At 44.5% G+C, this 22,563-nt stretch overlaps 1 long non-coding RNA gene across 1 annotated transcript in view; it reads right to left on the bottom strand.

The window, feature by feature from the left end:
- Window positions 1-21,174, bottom strand: part of LOC308193387 — a 59,491-nt gene extending 38,317 nt beyond the window's left edge. Inside the window, exons 1-2 of the long non-coding RNA XR_013949594.1 lie at window positions 18,335-21,174; window positions 16,823-16,867 (exon numbers count right to left, since the gene is read on the bottom strand). This is a non-coding gene — a long non-coding RNA (uncharacterized lncRNA). The remainder of the gene's footprint in view (window positions 1-16,822; window positions 16,868-18,334) is intronic.
- Window positions 21,175-22,563: the final 1,389 nt, after the last annotated feature.

Below are 22,563 nucleotides of genomic sequence, written 5' to 3'. Positions count from 1 at the left end.
GGAAAACCTCAACCTAACACACTACAAAGCAGAATATAAGGAATCACCTGCTCTGACGTTCACCATAAGGAAGGTATCTGGACACCAAATACAGAAGTTATTACACCCAGAGTCAACTCTGCAAGCTTCTTCCCTAAAGCCATCACTAACGGGATCAGAAAGCCAAAATCTGTGTACAGCATGACCACCCAATATCTAGTAAGAGAGATGGCATTTCCACATCAGGCAAAGACCAAGATGCTTGTTTCTGCCAGCACACCTATCTGGGGCACATCCCACTTTCTTCCTCCAGCAGGCAGTATCATTCCCTTTAAACGGACAAGAAAAAAATCCCATTAAAACTATTCCCTGACCAGTCTGATAGATTAGATACAAGAGCATTATTTGAAGAAAGCCTGGACATCTCCACTCCAACCTCCCACTAGAAACAGGACTATCACAAAGATCAGATGAGAGCAGCTGCAGCTTTGAAGGGAGCCACGAAGTATGGAGATGTCCCAGACAAGGGAGTGAAACAGCTTTTATTTAAATTACATAATTTCCTTCCAAAATAGCTTTTATGTAATTAGTCTGTCCAGGTTGAGTTTCTCTCCTGGACGGACTTTTTATTTTTACACCCTCCCAGAGAATCTCTCTGTTGCTTTGTTTTCCCTGCTTTCCTCTTCCAGGGCTTGCCTGTTCCCAGTCTCCCCAGGCACAGTGTCCCAGACCAGTAGTTCCAGCGGGTTTGGATCAGGTACCAACCCTGTTCTGGTTCACACCATCTGTCTTCCCTAGTGCCTTGCACTCTCCTGATGAGTCTCCTCCTCCTCAGATGCATAACTTTCTCCCAAACCTCTTCCTACAGTGTTTTTGTTTTTTAAACACAGAAATTTCATTACTCTTGCTGTCCTAAAAAAAAAAAAAAATATCACAGGGAACTACTTCAACACAAGACAAAGTATGTGTGTGTAGTGGTAGTGGGGAGGTGCACCTTTTCACCTTTATATTTAACTAATAGAAGTAGAAAAAAAATGCAGGGAGAATTCTTCAGCCTGAACAAGGGGTTCCCCCAGAAATTTCACATGGGAAGAGAGAGCCATTGTTGAGCACAGTTCTGGCTTTTTCTCTTTAAAACCTCATTTTCCCTGTATCCGTAGAGGTAAGGTCACAGATGCTGCCAGGTTTCACCCCAGGCTACTGCCTTTTCAATGCTCTGTTTGCTTTGGGCTTGCAGACTTTGATTAGCGAGCTGAAGTAATGGATATAAGGCAGGGGTAGGACTTGTTTGCTCCTCACTGCCATGCTGCTTCATTGCTCGGAGTCTACTTCTCGTTGCAATTGGGATATTAAACTGTTCAATGGATAACTGCATGCTAGAAGAGCAGGTTCTGGAGAGGGTTGATGGTTAAACTACATGACACTACTGAATAACATTTACTTGTTATTTCTCACCTGCTCCTCATTCCCATCCTTACCTGGGAAGCTCCTTGTCACATACATGTCCTTCTCATTTGTCTCAAAAAGTACTAACACACGACACCTACCATACTAAGCATGGATGATGCAACCTCACAGAAAGGTCTAAGTGAGCAGAGATCTCTGGTCCAACCTCCTGCTCACAACATGAAAGTTAGGTCAGGCTGCTCACATCTGAGTCGAGCTTTGAGTATTTGCAAAGATGGAGACCCCACAGCCTTTCTGGACTTGTTCTTGGACTTGTTCTAGCACTGCACCTCTCCCAAGGAGGAACTTTTCCTTCCCCCTCATGTTCAATAAGAAATCCTCTTCCTAAAGCTAATGCTTCCACAATGTGCCTCAGAGCAGCCTGGCTCTGTCAAGAACCAGAAAACAAAAGTTTTTGAAAGGATGAGACTTCAGTATGCAGAATACACGAGCCCCTTGCCTTTCCTGTACCAAGACAGATTTCTTCCTTCCTCTCTTCCTTCAGTATTGTCCTGAAACACAGCTGTACAAAGCTCTTAGAGCACAGGGTGGCAGTTCTGAAAGGTGGAAGGAGTCACCTAGAAATTAAAGCAAGCAGAAAACCCGAACAGCTTTTCCCCTCCCTGAAATGCTTTCCAAATGTTGTCCTTCAATACACCACAAAAACTAACCTTTTCCTTTTGGAAAATGCCACTGAATAAAAGCATTAAGCCTTTGAACTACAGAAAATGGAAACAACTGACTCACTTCCATTTGGTGATGTGTTTTAGCTGTTCTGATGAGAAGAGAATTAAGAAAGAACTTAAAAAAGATTTCTGAAGGGCAAGAAATAATCAAAAAGTTATCAGTCATTTTAAACATCTAATTGCACTAATCCTGAATAACAAAATGATAGGAATACATTCCCAATTGCAAGAAACTTCCTTAAAAATCGAGTTAACTATAACCAAAGGAGTGGCTGACTTCTTAAGGAGGTATTTTAAACACACCTGTAATAGAGGCATGTGCTCTCACAGGCCATCTCTGCAGCTTGCTGAAGAAAGACTATGTTATATTTTAAGACTTGCTACATGCCTTAGTTTCACCATCTGCTGTGCATGCTTTATCATATCAAGGAACAGGTCAAAGCCTTTGTCTTTCCCTGAAGCACGAGGAGCCCAAATATATTTTCTCCTAATTACTTACATCAGATTCTCTGGTCTTTGGATATTGAAGAAGGCCACTGTCTATGGTAAACAACTTTCCAGCAGCAGCACACCCTACATTAGACCCTGTGGACCTCTCACAACTAGCCTCAGCAGGGAGAGGACTGAAGGCTCACAGTACTGCTCAGTAAAAGCACGGGGAGAAGAGAAAGGAAACTTGCCAGAGACAGGATAAGACTCCAGGAGTTTTGAAAGGGCTCCTTGGGACCTTCTGGACATAGGTAAAATGTCGAGTCCTCATTTCAGATCAATTTTAGCAAGAGTTTTGAAGAGCAAGAGTATGACCACTTTCAGCTCTGTGTCAAGTCAAAGGGTGTGGAGTGCTTTGTACTGAGGCAAGGCCATCTTAGGAGGAGGAAAAAAGATTACCCGTGGACCCAGACATTCCCAGGGACTACAGCAAAGATTCGCCAAGGCAGACAGCTCACGGTTCACTGACCGTTCAGAGAACAGTGGCCTTTTTCACAGGCTAGTCTCATGCCCAAGTGTTTTGCTGGGTCTATACCTTTGTCGTACAGATATTTGGGACAGGATGTTACACCTCTGTTTTGCCGACCTAATCCCCACAACTAAAGTCCTGTCAGTGCCAAAGGATAACAAGTATTTAACGTATGCCCAGTGCTTGATGCTAAACCTTTAAGATAAGCAGGGATCTCTTCCTCTTTGAAGAAAGTGAAATTGAATACGCACAAGTTTAATCGAGGCACCAGAAGCTCTATCTCTACAAGGCCAGATGGGATTGCCTTTACATGATTAGAGATCAAACACGTATTTCACTATGGTTTTTTTGGTTCCTGCATTAAGGGGACAACAAAGAAAAAGAAAAACATCCAGACCACATTTTGGGAAGTTCATTACTGAATTAAAAAAGAGCCGAAATATCACTTAATAAAACTTTAGTAATATGGCCTCCCATAGACTCATTTGTTTCAACTTCCCCCTTAAATGAACTTTCTCTGAAGACAACCGTAGGATCAGATAGCACAATAAAGACCACCTTTATCAAGGGAGCTGGTGAGCTCCAGTATTTTATAGAAGATAACACTGAGCTTTCATGGTAAAGATGAATAACTGCAGCAGGAGGTGGCAAAATACTGCATCACACGGTCCTAGTTAATACCAAAACTGACGCATCAACAGTGTGACAAATGGCAAGCTCTCACATCATTCTGCAGCTGCCCATGATTGTAGGCAGCTTAATGCTGCTGCAAAGATTGCGCCAAAGCGCACGTTCAGCTGGCCTCTGCACCATGAACTACGTAACAACCCTAATTAACAACTGCAACCCCCTTCTTTGATGGGGCTTCTCTAAAAGCTTTTGCACTCTGCACCCCATTCTAACACACTGGAACATCTCTGAGACGGAGAAAAGATTTGTATTTGGCCAAGGAAGAATAAGAAACAGAAATATTCCAATTTTGAACCGAGAAGTGAGAGACATGCTTACAAACTGAATTTAACTAGGCAAGAGGGAATCCCGAGCTCCACAGTGCTCTGAGCACTAAGCAGTTCAGAGAAGCAGTCTAAATCCTAAAGAATTTAAAGTCTGGGCCTATTGGGCTATAGGGTTGGCCTGCAGATTTCCTTGTATTCGGTGAATCTAAGAACCAGCAATATCTTCCTGACCAAACAGCACTAGATCCGATATAGTTATCCTATGGAAGGTGACAAGACCAACACCTACCTAAGCCATATATTTCATGTGTTTAGTGCCTGCCTATATGGTAAGTTCAGGCTGTACCTACACCCTACCCCTCTCCCTCTTGGGTTCACATACATATCCTTGTAATGCTTGGGGCTACACCAGCTTGCAGACTGCTTTGATTCATATATTGCACGTGATTCAGACAAGCCAAGTAGCCCTTGGGCTGAGGCTCTGAAGATTCTCAAGTCCATTAACGCTACATGCTCTATTAACACCTGGCACACAGCATAGCACACAGACTCCTGCAAGCTGTTCATTTTTTCAGCAGGAGCAACCAGAAGAGCCATAGGCTGAGTACCGTTAATTTTTTTTTTCCTCCTGTAGAACCATAGAATTACAAAGGTTGGAAAAGAGCTTCAAGATCAAGCCCAACTATCACTTACCACTACCAAGTCCCATCACCAAACCATGTCCCTAAGCACCACATCTACACATCTCTTTGAAATATCTCCATGGATGGCAACTCCACCACTTCCCTGGGCACCATGTTCCAATGTCTAACCAGTCCTTCCATGAAGAAATCTTCCCGACACCTAATCTAAGCACTCCCTGGCACAGCTTGAGGCCATTTGCTTGTGTCCTATCACTTGTCACCTGAGAAAAGAGACCAGCACCCTCCTCACTACAGCCTCCTTTCAGGTACAGCTGCTGTGATTAAAACATTCACAGGAACGGTTTGATGGAAATCACTGAAGTAGCTTTGGAGATACTGGATCTTATGCAAGAACCAGTTGGAATTAGGGTGTATTTTAAATGGAAAAGGCTGGAAATGTGTGTGGAGTAAAGGTCAACAGATTGAAAGCATATAAAGAGACGGGGAAGGAACTGAAGGTTTGTTCAAACAGAAGGGCATCTAGAGAGCAGTGAACAGGACAGGACTAGATGCATCCCCATCAACAGAGGCCACTAGCACAAACAGGTGTAAGAGGAAAAGTAACACAGAGAAGCAGTTGAAGGACATCAGAAAGAAGAGACAGAAATATCCCTCATACTAGACATCGGAGGATCAACTAGAGAACAGAATGAGAAGCAGCAGGAGAGGAAATCAAGAAGCAGAGAGCCTAAGGGCCTCTGAAACAAAGAGCAAAGAATTGAGGTGGATGAGAAACTGCATCAGAGAAGAGCAGAAAGCATTGGTTGTGCTCAGATAATGGCACGATACTTCACTGCAACAGCAGAGACTGACAGAGCACTTGGGGTTCCCTTCTCCTTTGCAAGGGATGACCTTCAAAACATCCTTCACTTTTTGCATGGCAAGAGTTGCAAGAGATTAGCAATGGCAATACAAGCGTTTAGGGAGGTAACTTCTTTTCCAAGCATCCCATATGCAACGGATGAAATAGGAGGAAAGTAACAACAAAATTAGTAAGTAATGGAGAACAATAAAGATAACCCACTGTGCATAATAAGAAAAAACAAAGCAAAAAATCTTTTGCTGCATTACCACTGCGTGAAGCAAGAAAGCTTCCTGTACCACTGAGAGCAGTCTTTTGAAAAATCAGCCGCACTCAGCTCTTTGATTTTGTATTTAATTCTATATCTCTACTTTGAGAAAAATACCTCGCTCCTGAGCACTACACAAGGCAGCGTGAATGCAATTCTCCTTATCAGAGGCGCAGACTGGTTGAAGAAGTCAGCTTGAGTTCATTGCTTTGAAGCGCCAAGGTAAATTTAGTTACCCTGAGAAACTTTGCAGCAGAGCAATCAGGAGACAACTTTGAGTCGAAGGAGGATCACTAGAAAATCATCCAGACTGAGAGGCACACAAAAAAAGTGTCCTGCCTAACCCAGCACGCCCTCCTTTGCCAGCCCACCCCAAGAAAGAGAGAGAAGGGAGGCAGCAATTACAACTTCAGCTCCAGCGCTCTGGCACAAATACCATAATCATTCAGAACAAGGGGGATGTATTCAGTTCACAAGCAGCCACTCCACCATAATTGCAGCAATAGTTTTAAGGAACTTGGCCCCCATGTGTCACCTCCAGCGGCTTTGTTTAAAAAAAAAAAAAATCAGTCTGAGCATTTCGGGCCTCGCGCAACAATAGTTTTAAGAGCAAATGTGGAGTGATGATTAGCTGGGCACAAAAGCATCTCAGGACTCCCCGGTGGTGCTAATATACCACACCCACCTACCTCAGTAACAACAGGCCTCAAATGATTGATGGCTTAAGAGAGACGTTTAACATCCCATCCCCTCAATTTCTAGAAATGACATTTCACTTAAGCCTGCAAAGCAACAGCTCCCATGCTGTGAGTGTGAGTAATCAGAGATGCTCTGGAGTTCGAGACTCAAACCGAACACCGGGGTAACAGAGCTCAAACCAGCAGCTGCACTCAGGCTTGCAATCCCCTTCAAGACTCAGACTCTTTCCAATTGCCAGAGACCGCTCATCTCCAACTCTCCACTTGAAAGTGTTATTTCTACAGAAGGGTGCATGCCCGTGACCCCAGGGAAGGGCAACTTCCCATTCCCAGCCAGGTTTTTTCTGGACCTGGAAGTGATAATCTGAGTGACAGCACCCTGCAACTTTAGCGGAGACTAGATGAAGGTGCCCAAGACAGAGAACAAGCTACAAACCAACCATTCAGCATCCCCCTTCTCTTCTACACACGTGGTGGTGACACCCAGTACGCCCACCAGCATCAAAGCCCAGGCCCTGGGTCACCAGGATGCAGCGACACCCATCCCTGCGCTCAGGGGCACCTCCACCAGCCTTTTCTTCCCCTGAGGACGGAGTGAATGACTCATGTTTTTTTTTAGGGGAAGCCTGGGTCTTCTAGGTTATGATTATCACCACATTGATTGCTGGTTACTAAGAATTTGACCTGAACTGCAGAGGGTGACTGGAAAGCCTAGGTAACGAAGAATTCCAGATAATAAGAAAGCTGTGCTAATTACTTGAAATTCCATGCAACTGTAAGCTGTGCTAGGCACTAGAAATTGTAAACAACAATAAGCTATGGTGATTGCTGAAATGTTTATATAAAAATAAAGCTCTATAACCAGAGCCCAAGGCCAGTCCTCCTGCCAGAGATCCCTAAAAGAACCTGTCTGTCCTCTGTAGCTTCAGGTGACAGTGAGATTTGACAATATCCAGCACGTAACCTGTGTTCTCAAACAGACTTCAACCTGTGAATGTAACCATTCAACAGAAGGGAGAGTTTTTGTTAATTTTCCCACCAGTTTCCAGCAAAGTCACATATATTCCTCAGCAATGCCTGTCATAACTGAAATTCCCTTGGGCCTTACCATCTTGCTTTTCTGGTCACCTGCTACAAAGTTTTGTGCCTCCAAGTTGTACAGCAGCCCCCCAGTATGGACACTCTCAGAATAAAGAGATCTTCTGGCAGAAAACAGAATATAACGGCTGCATAGTAAAATTTTCAGTTCAACACAACTAGTCGTCAATATATCTGGAGCGCTTTATTTGTTCCTTTTTTTTTCCTCAGGGGAGATTTTAGTACTTTTCAGGTTTAATTTGAAAAGACGACTACTCACAGGGAATGCAAACAACTCCACTTTAATATTGTTAATAAAAGCAGAGATTAATCTTTCATGAAAATACTAAAAGGGAAATGAAGGGAACTACTAAAAGGAAAGAGACTAATGCTAAAGATTTTTTTACTCTCACTGCTAAAACTTGAACAAAAAGTCCTATTTTTCCATAAGATTTCATGCCAGCACAGAACAAGAGATTATCAAGTTTGACCTTGTCTTTAACAAACCAAGGCCATCACCAAACTGCACCTTGTGCTACAGCAGGTAACTTGATGGACTGAAGATATCCAGTTGTGATTTAAAGACATCAAGAACTGAAGGAAGTATTGGAAGGATTTTTACTCCAACAGTTACTCACTATGGAAAATGTGTAGCCAGTGTCCAATCCCAATCTGCATAGCTTTGACTAGTCTTTAGTATACCAAATTGAAGTATTGTTATTTCTCTGCATTTTCTCTCCATAACCCTTATCCAAACAATAAACAAATTTTAACAATGTTTGATCAGAAGGATTTCCACAACCGTTGAAATTTCTTCACAAAACACCTAAGCACCTAAGACATCACCAAACAAATTCAAATCTTTAGAGATGTGCACTCTACTTTTTGTACCTATGGTACTGATTTGCACTTGCACAAGCTAAAGATGTCGCTGCATCATCCCAAGCCAGCCTCTGCAGCAGGCCAGCTCAGCTGCACCACAAGAGGTAGGCAAGAGCCAGCCACAATTAGAAAGTTACAGATTCAAACAGTTACAATCAATATTAACAGGCAGAAAGAGGCTAGGGGTATCTCTGTACATCCTTCTTCAGGGGCGTTTTTGAGACCAGTTTTTAAAATCCAAATCTCCAGCTTCAGCTTAACTTTTTAATTCAAAACCCAATCATGCTTTATGTACGAGTCATCCTTCTACTCCACTGTGTCCCAAGGCTGGCAACCGCCTGCTGGATCCCACAACGATAAATCAACAGAAGTGACCAGGGCTTGTGCAGCAGACTCACTGCTGTGCCTTGTGCCTAACGCTGCATTTCCAGCCACGTTCCCCCAGTCGCTGTGTTGCTCTTCCTTCCATATGGCCACCCGGGCACATCTCCATCTTATCATACGCTCCCTAATCTATTCCCCACAGAGCATCTCCTGTTGGGGAAGGATTCCCCATGCCCACAGCTGGCAGAAGGGTTGCCCTCCTGAGTCTAATGATACCTCCACAGTCCCCTCCAGCTCTGCCCAGGTCGAGGTCCTGAGTGCTTATAGTTGGGTAAATTCCCGCTGCCCTTCTGCCTACGCTCTGCCTTACATCAGGTAATTAGGTCAAGTTCAGCTCTGGGCAGCCTCCCAACATCCTTCTCAGTCACATATACTTATTGGGGACAGCAAAAATGGCCGTGCCAAGTCCCCACGCACCAAGCAGCCGTTGTGCTTGCACCAGAGGGGCCTGCAGAACGTCTGTCTTCTCTGGAGCTTGTAGTGACCCTGTGGCCGTTTAAACCACGCGGAGCCAATCTCCAGCTCACTGCTGATAAAAAGAGATGCCTGTGAATACTTGCTAGGTACTGTTTAGGGGCAAATCAGAAGGGCAGAGGGACCCTTGGTACGTACCAAATCCATCTACACCGTGAGAGGACTGTGGTGCAGAGCCCTTCACACACCTGGAAGAATATCTGCAGCTTTCTCCCAGCACAGCTTCAGTAATTTTGGCAGACACTGTCAAACTGCCTTTTCAGTCCTTTTCCCGGGGCATGCTTCTCCAACACAAATTCATTTTAACAGAATTTGGACGCGTTATGAAAGACCAAGGATGGCTACAATAAAACTGATAGTGCAGGCATACTTTTCTACAGGGCCAGCTTTCTACTGTGGTTCAATCATCTCTGGTGGCACCATGTATGTGTGCTGGTGTGACCTGACAGCTGCAAAGCAGAAGTTCTGCTTGAGCTGGACGCACAACTCAGAGCTCCTGACCAAGCCAGGCTGCAGCCCTCACCAAAGCGCTGCACCGAGCTGAAGGTGCCCAGCTGTGCTTCTGGGCTGCCCTTGCTGCCACCAGGCAGCCTGACACAGGCATAAGCTTTTTTAGGCTAGTGTTCCAGTGACAGCAGTCTGTCCTGAGACAGCAGGTAGAAAGGGTGTATTCGAAGGAAAAGAAAGTCACATACAATAGAGGCTAGCTGCACAACTTCACACAGGAGTGGAAAGTACTTGGACACTGCAGCAACAGGAAAAATACAAACCTTTCTTTACAAACAGCATTTTCCTGCCTTATCTAGTTCATTAATAAGCCAATTTGTTAACTGTTGGAATTAATTCCAGCACATTTGCAACCTAATTTTTTCTTTTCTACCGTTCCGCACTGCATTACTCCCAGCTTCTCTTCATGTCTCCCAAGACACTTGTTGCTGATCTCCCCTCACAGCTGGATAGGGCAGAGCCTGCTGCTCCCCTAAATGCTGATCCGGGCCCACTACCAGCTGACTTAAAACAGCACTAAAGTGCTGAGTCTATCAGAACTGTCTCTGGCCAGTAATCTTCCCAGTTTTCATAGGAAAAAAAAAATCATTAGCTTTGGGAACTCTGCTCATTTGTCAGATTGATCAAGTTTGTCAAACAGGGTCAGGAATTATTGGGAGTGGACGAAAGACCGGACAGACTGCGATCATGCCAGCCTTATTTTTTTAGGAAAAGGATCTCAAACAGTACTGCTAACACTAAAGAGCTGTGCTAATTTACACTAGCCCATTAATCCTCAGAGTCCCTCCAGACCACTGCTGGAAAGCACATGGCTTGCTTCTAGCAATGTGCTGGCACGAGTACCCATGGGTACCTGACTCAGCAGTCCTTCATCTAGTGTGTAAATTACGGAACGATCAGTCAATTTATTCAAGTGCGGAGAGTGGTGAAATACCCACTTATACCTCTCTGTGTTATTGATCTTGTCACGCTGCCAAGCAGACTTGAAATGACAGCTGCGCAATCAGGACACGAAAACAAGAACTGCTGCATCAGACGTTCCTTCCAGAGGCGTATTTAGAAAAGGAAAGCGCAAAATTGCAGCAGCTGGGAGGTTACCAAGCACTCTCTCAAACCTGCTTAGCTTGGTTTGCCCATCGAGAGGCCATACGCTCCGCAACAACAGACGTATCCATGGCTAATGTGGTGGTCTGAAACCCCTCACATGCTGGGTTTAAGTCCTTCCACAAAACAGACAGGAAGAATCCATAGATAGAACAGGCTCTGTTCATTGTCCCCAAATCATCACTGTCCAGATTTCCCTGATCATCCCAATTAAAAGCATGTCTAGATAGAGATGTTGAACTGCAGGTTTTCATAAAGAAGATAAATCCTTTCTACTTCGAGAGGACAGAAAAGAAAGCCAGAGAACTTCAGGATTTTCACTGAAAATTCAGTTCTGGAAATTTTCCCTAAATAGGCAGGGCACCTCCCCTTCCTTGCAGAGACAACTGGAAGGCCAGCAGCCCTTGTGCCAGAGCTGTAACTGAGGCAATGCTCTATCCAGCCACACTAGGCATAAATAAGCTTTTACTCATTATTAGAGAACAACTCCCTTTTTCGCCCCAGAAAAGGAGAGGATTTGTGCTTGGGTGAGAATTAGTCTAGGCTTGGTATCCCTCTCCAGACTAAGCCTCTACAAAGATGCTAGGAAGTTGAGGAAATTCAAGATACATGCATGTAATGCTTACTCTTCCGACCTCCTGCTGTCTCTCTTTGGTCTCCATCCGCAGCCAGGCTCATTGAAACCACCAAGGCACCTGATAATGCTCCCTGTTCACCAGGAGACATAGTGACAGATGCTACAGCTCCAAATATTGCTGAGCTCCCAGACCTACCCTACAGACTTTGCCTGCAGGGCAGCAACACGGCAGCAGCTGTGGAGCACAAAAACCCCTCAGGAAGCCTGCTCTTCTCAGCAGGCTTGGCAACTGCCACCCAAGGTGCACACCTTTCTTCTCAACACTGCAGCCAGAGCAAGGAAAAGCTGGAAGTGAAGACAAGACCTTGAGGAGATGCCCTGGAAAGGCAAAATTAGCTACGGGTTATGGTGCTGGCCTGCATGTTCAGACACTGCTACAGCTCTATCAACCTCAGTCTGGGATGCTTGACACAGGAAGAAGTGTGTCTGAGGCACACAGCCTCCCCTGCTCCAGCACCGTCTCCTCCAGCATATTCACCTGGGGCTCCATTTAGTGATCCTCTAGCTGATGCCATCAGTAGCCTGTGTGGTCCTACCTGGAGAGGTATGTTTTAGTGTGCAGGAAAAATAATATAAATAAACAATTCATTTATTCAGAGCTTCAGCTGTCAGAGTATTCCTGTACTCTAAAATCACTCTTCTGTATTTAACAGGTTTATTTATCCATTTTAACTGTCGCAGTGTGACAGGGTGCTTGGTCCTGGCTGATAACCTCGGTTTTCCTCTTCACCTATTTTGTGCAACTGCACCACATCTGAGAAAGGGACCAAAACTAATCCTCACGCACGAGTTCCACAGTATTCATTTCTGCTTCTTCATTATTTGTCCCCATTACAGAATTAGATCAGAAAGCCCAGTATTTCCACCTCCATAACCTTTTCGGATTGTAAAACATTTTCTATCGTGCTGGAAAAACTGGAAGTTAGTTGGAGCATTAGGTTAATTAGGTAGTTCAACAGGGGGCAAGATCTGACCTTCTCGCATTTAAACTCTTGATCTTGCTATTTTTTTTAAAGTCAAGGATCTTTTTATTATTATTATTTTTAATATTCCTTATCACCATAAAGTCCTGCAGTTAAAATGAGTATTATGTATTCTGATACATGCTAGGCTCACACAGCTCACTGGGAAGTGACAAAATTCTTGTTAAGAACTTATCTAAATTCTGGAAGAGTGCCTAGAAGGACAGTTTTGTATGAAGAACATGTAACTGCCAAACATTAACACCTTTTTTTTTTTCCATTAACCCTGTTCGTACTGAATCAGGAAGCTGAACATGCAACTGCTCTACTTACCAGCGGCTGGATTTGAGAAAGGAGGGCAGCTGCCAGAAATTGAGAGCCAATTCCAACACAAATCATGTACCACACCGATCAGAAATCCCATACCACAACATCACAGCTATCCCAGGTTCATGCTAAATCCCTGCACAGAAGTGAGCACCTAGAGGAGCAGACAGCTGTAATAGGAACAGGCCTTCTTCAGAGCAGAAAAGTTGGCTGCTCACAGCTTTTGGACCACTATCTCAAAGCCTCCCAACTAAACACATTAAGCTCCCCATGTCATCTTCCAGTCTACTCTACCACCACCAAAAACACTCAGATCTTTTCCCAAAAACCTTCCTAAATACCTATTCTCCATAAGTCCTCCAACAGGTCACCCAGAGGTTGGAAACGTCCATGCACATATGCATTTTAAAAGCATCCTTTCTGCAGGAGAAAGATGTTTTCTATATAGAGGGAGACATTGCACTGCACAACAGCTGTTTTGGTCCACAGGGGTCTGCAGCACTTGCTTTATGTTCTAAGTTTGGCCTGATGCACACCCTACCTGGCAGGAGAGCTGTGTAGACACAGCGTATTTAAGATTTCAGCAGAAATTCTTTGCTATGCAGATGGTGAGGCACTGGCACAGGCTGCCCAGAGAAGCTGTGGATGCCCCATCCCTGAAGGCCAGGCTGGATGGGGCTTTGGGCAGCCTGATCTAGTGGGAGGTGTCCCTGCCCATGGCAGGGGGGTTGGAACCAGGTGGTCTTTAAGGTCCCTTACAGCCTGAACCATTCTATGACTCTACAGGACTTGTAGAATTGACCCCTAGCCCACCCTCACCCAGATCCCCAAACCAGCCTGGCTTCACGACAGTTCTGTGGTGATTTTCACAGAACTGATGAGCTGGAAATGAAGCCTGCTGGAGTCCCAGACCTTGGGCAGGATAAATCCCCTAAGATGACTGCTTTCCTAGCCCTAAAATATCATGGTCTCACCATCACCATTCATACTCTGTGAAGTCCTGATCAATTAAAAAAAAAATCTCACCCTCTGAGGGTGTAGGCACTATTACTTACTGCTGATGCTTACTTATCAATAATTAGGATAAAAAGCATAAAGGCATCCACTCATATCAGAGATAAATAATTTGGCAGCAGGGCAATAAGCAAATTAAATCAGACTGAAACATCCTTCAATTAATCTGGAGATCATCAAAACATTTGCAGTTCTGGATGTGCAAACACAACCTGTGCTTTTAGAAGTCTCATAGGACACTTAAAATTGCACTCTCATTTTTCCTCAAGAGCTAATTTTGCCAATGTGAACTTTCTGAAGAGCGAGTGAGCAGAACTAGCTCATTAGTCTGAGCTGCTAAAATGCTCCCCGCCCCTTTGCACCACAGCCTGCCCTTGCTCTGCTTGTGCTGGTCCTGGAGGAAGGAGAGCCTTGCAGAGGGTGGGACATCAACCAGAGGAACAGGAGGTGATCTCCAGAGGAGGACAGAGGAAGGGCTTCTCTTCTGCACAGCTGGGCAGAGGCCTTTCCCTCTGGGGAGGGCAGCAAAGATCTTTCTTGCTGTAGCAGAGCCAAGGGGATCCTGTTAGCACACAGCTCAACCTTCGACTAGCCTGCACGACCCTCCCTCCTTGGCGGTACTGAGGCATATACTAGGACACCTCCTGAAGATTCGGGAGCAGTTGATACTCCTCTCCAGCCCATTGGCAAGTGATCGATTTCATTGTTGAAAAAAAAAAGAAAAAAGAAAAGAAATGGCTGTGGTACATGTAGAGTTTGGGCTTTTCTGCCTGGAGAAGCACCTGGCAGCCACAGTCTTTAATGGATCAACCCTGAGTAATTTGCAGGTTCCTAGATTCCCCCAAAACCCTTCCCCAACTACTACATTGCCTTCCCTTCTACATGTTAGGAGGAGGGACTGGCCCTATTCCCACTGGCAGAATCCTACAGCTCCCCGTGAGATCCAAGCACTGCCAAGGGCTTCCTTCCCTCCCAAACTCTGTGCTGCTAATAAAACCAGTTGTTCCCCCCATCACCACCCCTACAATCCCCCTTAAAATCCTGAGGACTTTTTCAGTTGAGACTGAAGAATACAATCAATGGAGTTTAGGGGAAAAAAAATAATCCTACAGTGTGCATCTTCACAAGGATATGTCCCTAAGCAAGGAACGTGTCTGAATTTACATTTATTTATGTCCTTCTGGGGACAAGCAGAGAAGAGTCACTTTAATCAGGACTGGCTGGATGATATATAAGCAGCTTACTTACTTGTTAAGTGAAAGTGCTAGGGGTCTGAGTTTTCTCACTAGCACAAGATAACACATCTAGCATGCACATGAGAGCACCGTGTTGATAGCACTATCTCTACAGCATGAATAGGTTTAAGAAAGAGCTTTCAGCCTGTTTGTAGTCAACTACATGTGGATTTAGCAGCTGCCTATGTTCAGACTTACTACAAATTAAACCACATGACAGAGGGTGTAAAATAAGGCAGCCTGCAATATTTCAGCATCAGGCTTTGCACCACTATGTTTAAGGCTGTGGCAGAACTGCTTTCACCAGCATCCTTGTTCTGTGTCTGAACCACATATATTCATGATGCAGCCAACAAGCTCACGAAAGCTTACCAAGAGTTCATGCCTTCCTCCCAAGGCTTTTTTTCCCCCCCTCCAAAGGTTTGCTTGGCAAACACCAAAAATGCCACAAGCTGTGTAGCTGGAAAACTGGCTCTTAACAGCAAAGCTGTCTGCAGAGATGTTGTATGGCTGGGGCACTGGCTGCAGGACACAGAGATGTCTCAGCGTGTCTTCTGATGAATGCTTTCTGAGGAAAAGGAAGCAAGCCCAGCAGGGCTGAAGCAAGGCTGTAGTCCCACAGGGCAATTCCTTTCCCTCTCCAGCTTGTCCAGTGAGACAGAGCTGAGTCACTGTTGTACAGCACTAGAATGAGAATGCAACATCCCCTGCCAGGCTGCTGGCCTCACTCTAAGCTTGAGTTCGGCTTCACCTACCTGCTGAAATAACAGAGCAGACCCTGTCCCCTTACAAATTCACACAGAAGTTCCCTCTCCCAGTGGCTTGTCAGAGACTCCCACTCCCTGTCAGAGGATGGACAACTTAAACCACATCTCTTTCTAATGTATCCTGAGCTAGGTACTTCCCCAGCCTTACCCCCACCATCTCCAACACCTCCTCCAGGCACATTTGCTAGCAAAACTCAGAGTAGGATTGCTCCTTTCTAACATTCACACACGCTCTGGTTAAACCCCTGAGGTTAGGCACCACTGCTGCTATATTTAGCTGAACGGTGCTCTTTAAGATAGCAGAGATGAAGAACAATAGTGTTGTAGAAAGAAACTGGGCTTCTTATCTCAACAGCTAATAATATCTCAGTCATCCCTGCAAAGCCATGAAGCACGGAGATCAAAGCAAGGTCCTGATAAGAGCATTTTCAGGAAAGACAGGAGTTTTCTAAGCCATAATTCTGGCTTGAGCAGACATTCCGCACTATCCCAAGCAGGACACTTGCTATTTAAACACTGCTGACTCCTCACCCTTCAAAATGTTCACAGAAATACAAAACACACATAACATTTCTGACCACTTTCTTTAAATTTTCTGCAATATTTCAGATGTGTTTGACAATTTAAGATCCTCATTGAAGCCGTGCATGATTCCCAAAGATCTGTTTGTAACAATTTCACTCAGAAATCTGCACATTCATTGGTATTCAGTGCACATCACTATATTTAGTTTTCAGGAAATATGACATTCATTCCACAGCAAGACTGGGAAAGAAATAGAGTACCCTATTTCTTTATAATAAACCTGTTGCTCAAGTATTTCCATTGATTTTCCTCTATATAATACAATTCTAAAGCACTGTAGGAATAAATCTAGGATCCAAAGCAAGAGGAAAAAAAAGTTTTTTTCTAGCAAATCTGAGTTTGGTCAGTCCATCAACCATTATGAAGAAAAAAAAAAATCCTTTTTACTGGCCTGAAGAAGCGATGCACAGCAGTTCCTCATATCTGCGTAGGCCACCTGCAGGTTAAACAAAATTCATCAGAAAGGCTTGAGAATGGCTTCTTGGGAAGTGAAAACAGCAAGACACTAAGTGTTCACAACATCTGCTACCATTTGCCTTTAATCACAGGCTTTCCCACTTCCAAGCCATGCATGGGAAGGTCTGGAGAGTAAATTTGGAGTGACCTTTTCCTTTTCACCAGGGTGCTGGGTAGGAGGCAGGAGTTACAGGAGAGGAGTGAACACAACAGCAACTCTAACCTCCCATCAAACTTGGCCCAAGATAGCTCTGCACCGTGCCAAGACTGACCCATGAGTACCTGACTGCACAAGTGAGGCCTTAGGAAAGCTCATCTGACACCTCAGGGCACGGAGGGAGAGGCCATCACTTCTGCACAGATTTTTTTTTTTTTTTAATGAATACCAAACCTTATTCAACAGTCATATGCCTATAGTTAAATACATGCCTGCCTATATAGGTTAGAGAACTGCTCCAAGTACTCCCTGCCATTTCAATATGCAGCACACTTTCCAGCTCGCATCTGCAGGTGCAATGCAGCGCTAAGAAGAATCAGCGTTCTCAGCCTCCACTGGCTGCTTTCTTTTATTCTGTGCCCTTCAGTGGCCCTATGAAAAAGGTACACCTACAATTCACTCCCAGATCTGGATATATCACAAAAGCAAATGCAGGTGTTCCAGCTCATCCACATCTCATTTTTAATTAAACCACCTACTCTGAAAACATTCAAAAGGTTAAAAATAAAATTAAGCCTACCTTAATTTTACTTGGTGGAGATTAATCATATGTACTACAAACAGAGATCCTCATTACTACTGTTTACAGTGCCCACCCATGACATGACAGAAGAGGGACAAGACGTAATTTATTCTCACATAAACTTGCAAAAACACACACCTGAGCGTTCAGCACAAAATTCTGACCTATGAAGCAAGCTCTTTTAGAAATCACCACAACAGAAAGTTATAATTTGACAAATTACAACAAAGTTTAGTTTCCTCACTGCGCCATATTACAGCAACTTGCTTCTCTGTCTCTATCTGTGGCAGTGGTTTTCAACCTCAGCTCAAGGACTCATGGACTTCTAATGGACTTTACGCGGAACTAAGAAAGCATGGACACATGGTCTACATGGATCCAAATCTGGAGATCTCCTAAGTGGTCTGGCCTTCTGGGGAAAGATTTAGCATTTGAGAAACTGGGGTAGTTGAAAAATCACCTGCGCAGTTTACCAGCAGAGGTTGGAGAGGCTAAGAGCAACACCCTTCCTTACAAGATTGCCACTCAGAAAGCATCTCCCTGGCTTCCCCTCAAGAGAGGGGGGGCAAAGCTGTATTCTAATTTGACTCTCAAAAACACCACCTAAACAAAAAAATGGGATGGCCAAGTCAGGCCTGCAGGAGCAGGTGCCTTGCTAAGCTACTGACTGCAGCACTTATTTCAACTATTCACCCATTCTTAATTACCTGGAGGCTGTACCCTTGCTCTCAACTCAAGCGACCCTCATAAATAACTCCCTGCTTTAAAGGACCTCATTAAGACCTGGATCTCCTTTTAGCAGTGCTCTTATAAATCAACATGCTTTCTACCAGAGTCAATAAACCACATGAGCAGGGGGTTAGTTCTTAGCACCTGGCTCTAATCCACCGCTATTCTGGCTAATTGATATCTCTAAGTGAATAACTGTGTAGACATCGCCTTTGATGAGAAAGGAAGCTTAAATCTCAGAAAAAACATTCCCGATTTTACTAACCCAGGCATCAGCCTTCCCAGAAAAGTTTGTCTTTTCCGAGCAACAGAGCAGAGATATCTTTTGACAAAGCTGTTTTCTGGTTCTTCGTTTTCTACCAAAGACTGGAAGCCAAAAAGGGCTGGACGAAGTTAACTAGAGCTTTTCTTTGAACAAACCCTAGTTACCATTGTGGTAGGAAAATAATTGTGGCAGTTAACAAGGCATTTAGGAGTCCATCTTTCTGAGGTGTGAGTACTTGACCTTATTAACATATAAGTGATAGTCCAGAAAGCCAGCACACCTGGCTGTATTAACATTAACATGATTTTTTTTTCCCTTCACCTCTGTCATTTCTTTGAAACTGTGTAAGTCAGATCTCTGCAATCACCTGGCAGAGAACAGGGAAGCAGAAGGTAGAAACCTACCTGAGCATCTCTCACTATTACTGTAGTTAATAAAGCTTCCCTCTGACCTGTCTTAAATTGTGCTTGCATTATTACACGCTTGGAGTCCCAACATTCTCCAACACTATCAAGCCTGAAAATTCAACAGCATCTTGCAGATGACCTTGAAAGGAAATGGTTTTACTTTGCCCAGCTCTGAGCAGAAAAGATTAACACTCCCTGCACACACCTCACAAAAGCTTTTTTAGCAGGCACAGCAGAGCTGAGTCCAAGAAACAGCAAAGCCATGTTGTTCGACTTTTGTTGCAGACATCTATCAACACCGTAAGACTGCAAGAACTTAAACTCTAGCCCCAGCCCTTCTCTCACAGATAACAGCAAACTGGAAAACACATCCCACCCACAGCCATCTCCCTTCTTCCGCTCACAGTTTTCAGTGTCCTAGAGACAGGTAGGGCTGCTTTTTACTCCCAGAAAATACAGTAATCAAGGAAGGTTCAGCCATCCCCTGGACTAAGAACTCTAAAACCTGGTAGTCTTAGCCTTACAAGCACTTCTCTTTTCACTTCTCAAGGTTCCTTTGCCTGTTTACTCTAGGCTATCTAGGCACTGGGTGACTTCCAGCCCTGGGTAGCTGCAGTAATCATCTCTTGAGTGTTTAAACTCTGCCAACAATCATTATTAGTTATTTATGCTCGAAATCGATTTATTCTCAACTGAGCAGAAAGATACTGATGCCAGTCATATTATTAACATATAAATGAAGCCTTATGCCTGATGTCAAGCTTGGGATACTCTTGAGATACTAATAATACTGATGCTAATAATCCAGAAGACTGCAAGGTCCCACTTGAGCCATTGCACACAATGCATGTGCGTGCAAGCCCGCCCAGCAGACAGCCTATGAGCCTTTTCTCATTTAATAAAGTCTTTTAATAAAGAGTCATTTACTAAAATGGCCAATGAGTTATCTGACCACTATTTTTCATCTGCACAGCACTACACAGAATAAGAGAAACACCAACTCTCAGAATAATCTTGGTCCAAGAGAGACATACAAAGCTAGAATCGAAGGCCATAGGCTGCAGTTTCCAATGAAAGTGAGATCCCTTGTCCCAGGGGACCCATATCTGGGTGTTTTCCTTCTAGCAAAAAAAAAAAAAAAAAAGCTCAGGGCCCCAAGGGAACGAGTGACAACCTAAACACATAAGACACAGACAGTCAGAACAGGTGATCTGAAAGTCTCTTTAGGCTCAAGGAAAGCTTCCTCCGGCAATCAATGGGCAGCTTTCTGACTAAGGAGAGACAGCATCAACTTAAATGACACTGACAAACAAGTCTGTTAGATGTGCTTTGCTACACTGCCTTCTGTTTAGCTTCCCCTGAAATTTAAATGCATAAAATAGTATTAATAAAGAAAAGAAGCCAGGTGTGAAATGAAACAATTCAGATGCAATACTTGATCACAAAGTTGTTGATACAATGCAGAGGAAAGCTTATTCAAACAAGAAGCCTAAGACCTATGCGAAGCAATAGCTAGGTGCAATATAAATTAGCTTGCCTTGAGCCATGCCAAATCCCCCTGCAAAGAACAGCTTAGCCATGTTAACTGTAAGCTTTCATGAAGGACTCAGGAAATTTTCTGTGCCACAAGCCCAGCCCCTGAAGTCATGGCTACTGGTGCTTATCTAGTACGTCCCAGTAGAGTGTCTCCCACTGCTAGAACTCAACCCTCCCTTTTGTGGCTTTTAGCATATACAGATGGTGTGGCTTCTTCCTGTAAATCCTTCTCATTGACTTCATACACTACCAATACTTCATATCTGTTACTTGTTGGTACAGTTGAGGTAATAGGTGGAAGAGAGTCATACTGTTGCCACAAGTTACCAGAAACCACGATGCCTCCTTCCCCAAGGTGTTATCTGCTTGCTGTTGATGCCCTTTGTCTGGTAGCCCTTGCAGGCCTCTGCCACAAAGCTCTAAATTTCCTCTTGCAACCTCAAGTAATACTCTATTTCTTGTCTCCCCTCCCTATTACAGCATAGTCTGATAACGTTCTCCTGCAGCTCCTCCACCCCCTTGCCTGACTCCACCTGAGCACACCTACCAAAGGTAGATCTCCCGCCCTCCTCCACCAAGGAGCATATGGGCTACAGATGTTGCAGCCTTCCACCAGCAGCCTCACCTGCAGGAAGCTCGGGCTGGCCGGCCACCTCCATTTGTTCCAGACTGGCCTGGCCATGTAGACAGTTTTTGGCTGCTGCAGAGCAAGGCCGTCACCTGGTCTTGACCACTAAGTTTGCAGATGATACTACATTAGGAGCAGCTGTTGACTCCCTAGAAGGTGGAAAGGCCTTGCAGAGAGATCTGCCAAAGTTCAAGAAGCATTTGGGCAATGAGCTTAGACATGTGATTTAATTTTTAGGTAGTCCTGTGTGGAGTCAGGAGTTGGACTCAATGGTCTTCATGGGTCCTTTCCAACTTGGGATATTCTGTGATTCTGTGACCATGCTCCTAATGATCTCAAAGCACTAGTTGGCCTCAGAGATCTCAAGGTGCTGGGCAGGTTTATACAAAAACAAACAGGACAGACACTCAGGACTGCGGCCTGAGACTGCTGGCAAATGGAGAAGATGGCCGCCCTTCTCACACACAAATCACCACAGCACTCCCTCAGGGCCAGCTCTGTGCAGCTCCCCACAGCTCATACACAAGAGCCAGCACTGCCCAACTCTCATCAGACTTTCTGCCTGCAGCCACTATCTCCATATGCACAGTGTGTGCCTGTTGGGGCCCAGAAGCCCCCTCTGACATCCCTGGGACCTCTGAGGCCTCATACTCATTTCAGCACGTGGCAGCAGCTGCTGCTGCTGTGGGTAATGGTAGCCGGCTGGTAATGCTCAGCCCTCTGGAGTCAGTTCAGTGCTGGGGAGCACAGGAAGGGAAAGCAAGGACAGAAAACATAGCTGTGGCAGGAAACAGAAGGAAAGCACTCCCTGTAACCTCACCAACATCTAGTGGAAGTAAACTGGATTCCCAGCCCAAACTCTTTCCCTCCTTCTTTCTTCTACCCTCTCAGATCTTCCCTGGTAGCAGAAATACCTGGCCATGATTTCTCATCTTATGGACAGCAAAATCCAACCCTACTTGCCTCACTGTCATAGATCTGCATGGCTTTAATTTTTTTTTCCTTCTTTTTATCTTACTTAGTAAATCAATCATCAGTCTGCCTGGAGAGGAAAGTTACAGGCTCATTGCTGGAATTACACCAATTTTGAAGTTCTTCATTATCTCAGTGGTGTCTATTTGGAGAGAGCAAGCAACTATTTTAATACTGTTGGCGTTCTCAGAAATCATTTCTGGAGAGAATTTCTATTTGCATTAGTGTTACTACTCTGCATGGTTACTTCCCACAAGAAATATGGACTGTTTTAACAATGAGCCAGCCACCAGTTTTCCACCCAAAATGTGGCATGCAGTCATTCAAGGCTGATTCCTCTGGACCCATTTATTATCTGTGTTCTTTGCTTTGTAAGTATTTCATTTTTCTTCCAGCTAA

This window comes from Anser brachyrhynchus (genome assembly GCF_964034855.1).
Source record: "Anser brachyrhynchus genome assembly, chromosome: 3".
Taxonomy (NCBI): Eukaryota; Metazoa; Chordata; class Aves; order Anseriformes; family Anatidae; genus Anser; species Anser brachyrhynchus.
This window is presented reverse-complemented; position numbering and strand designations above follow the sequence as displayed.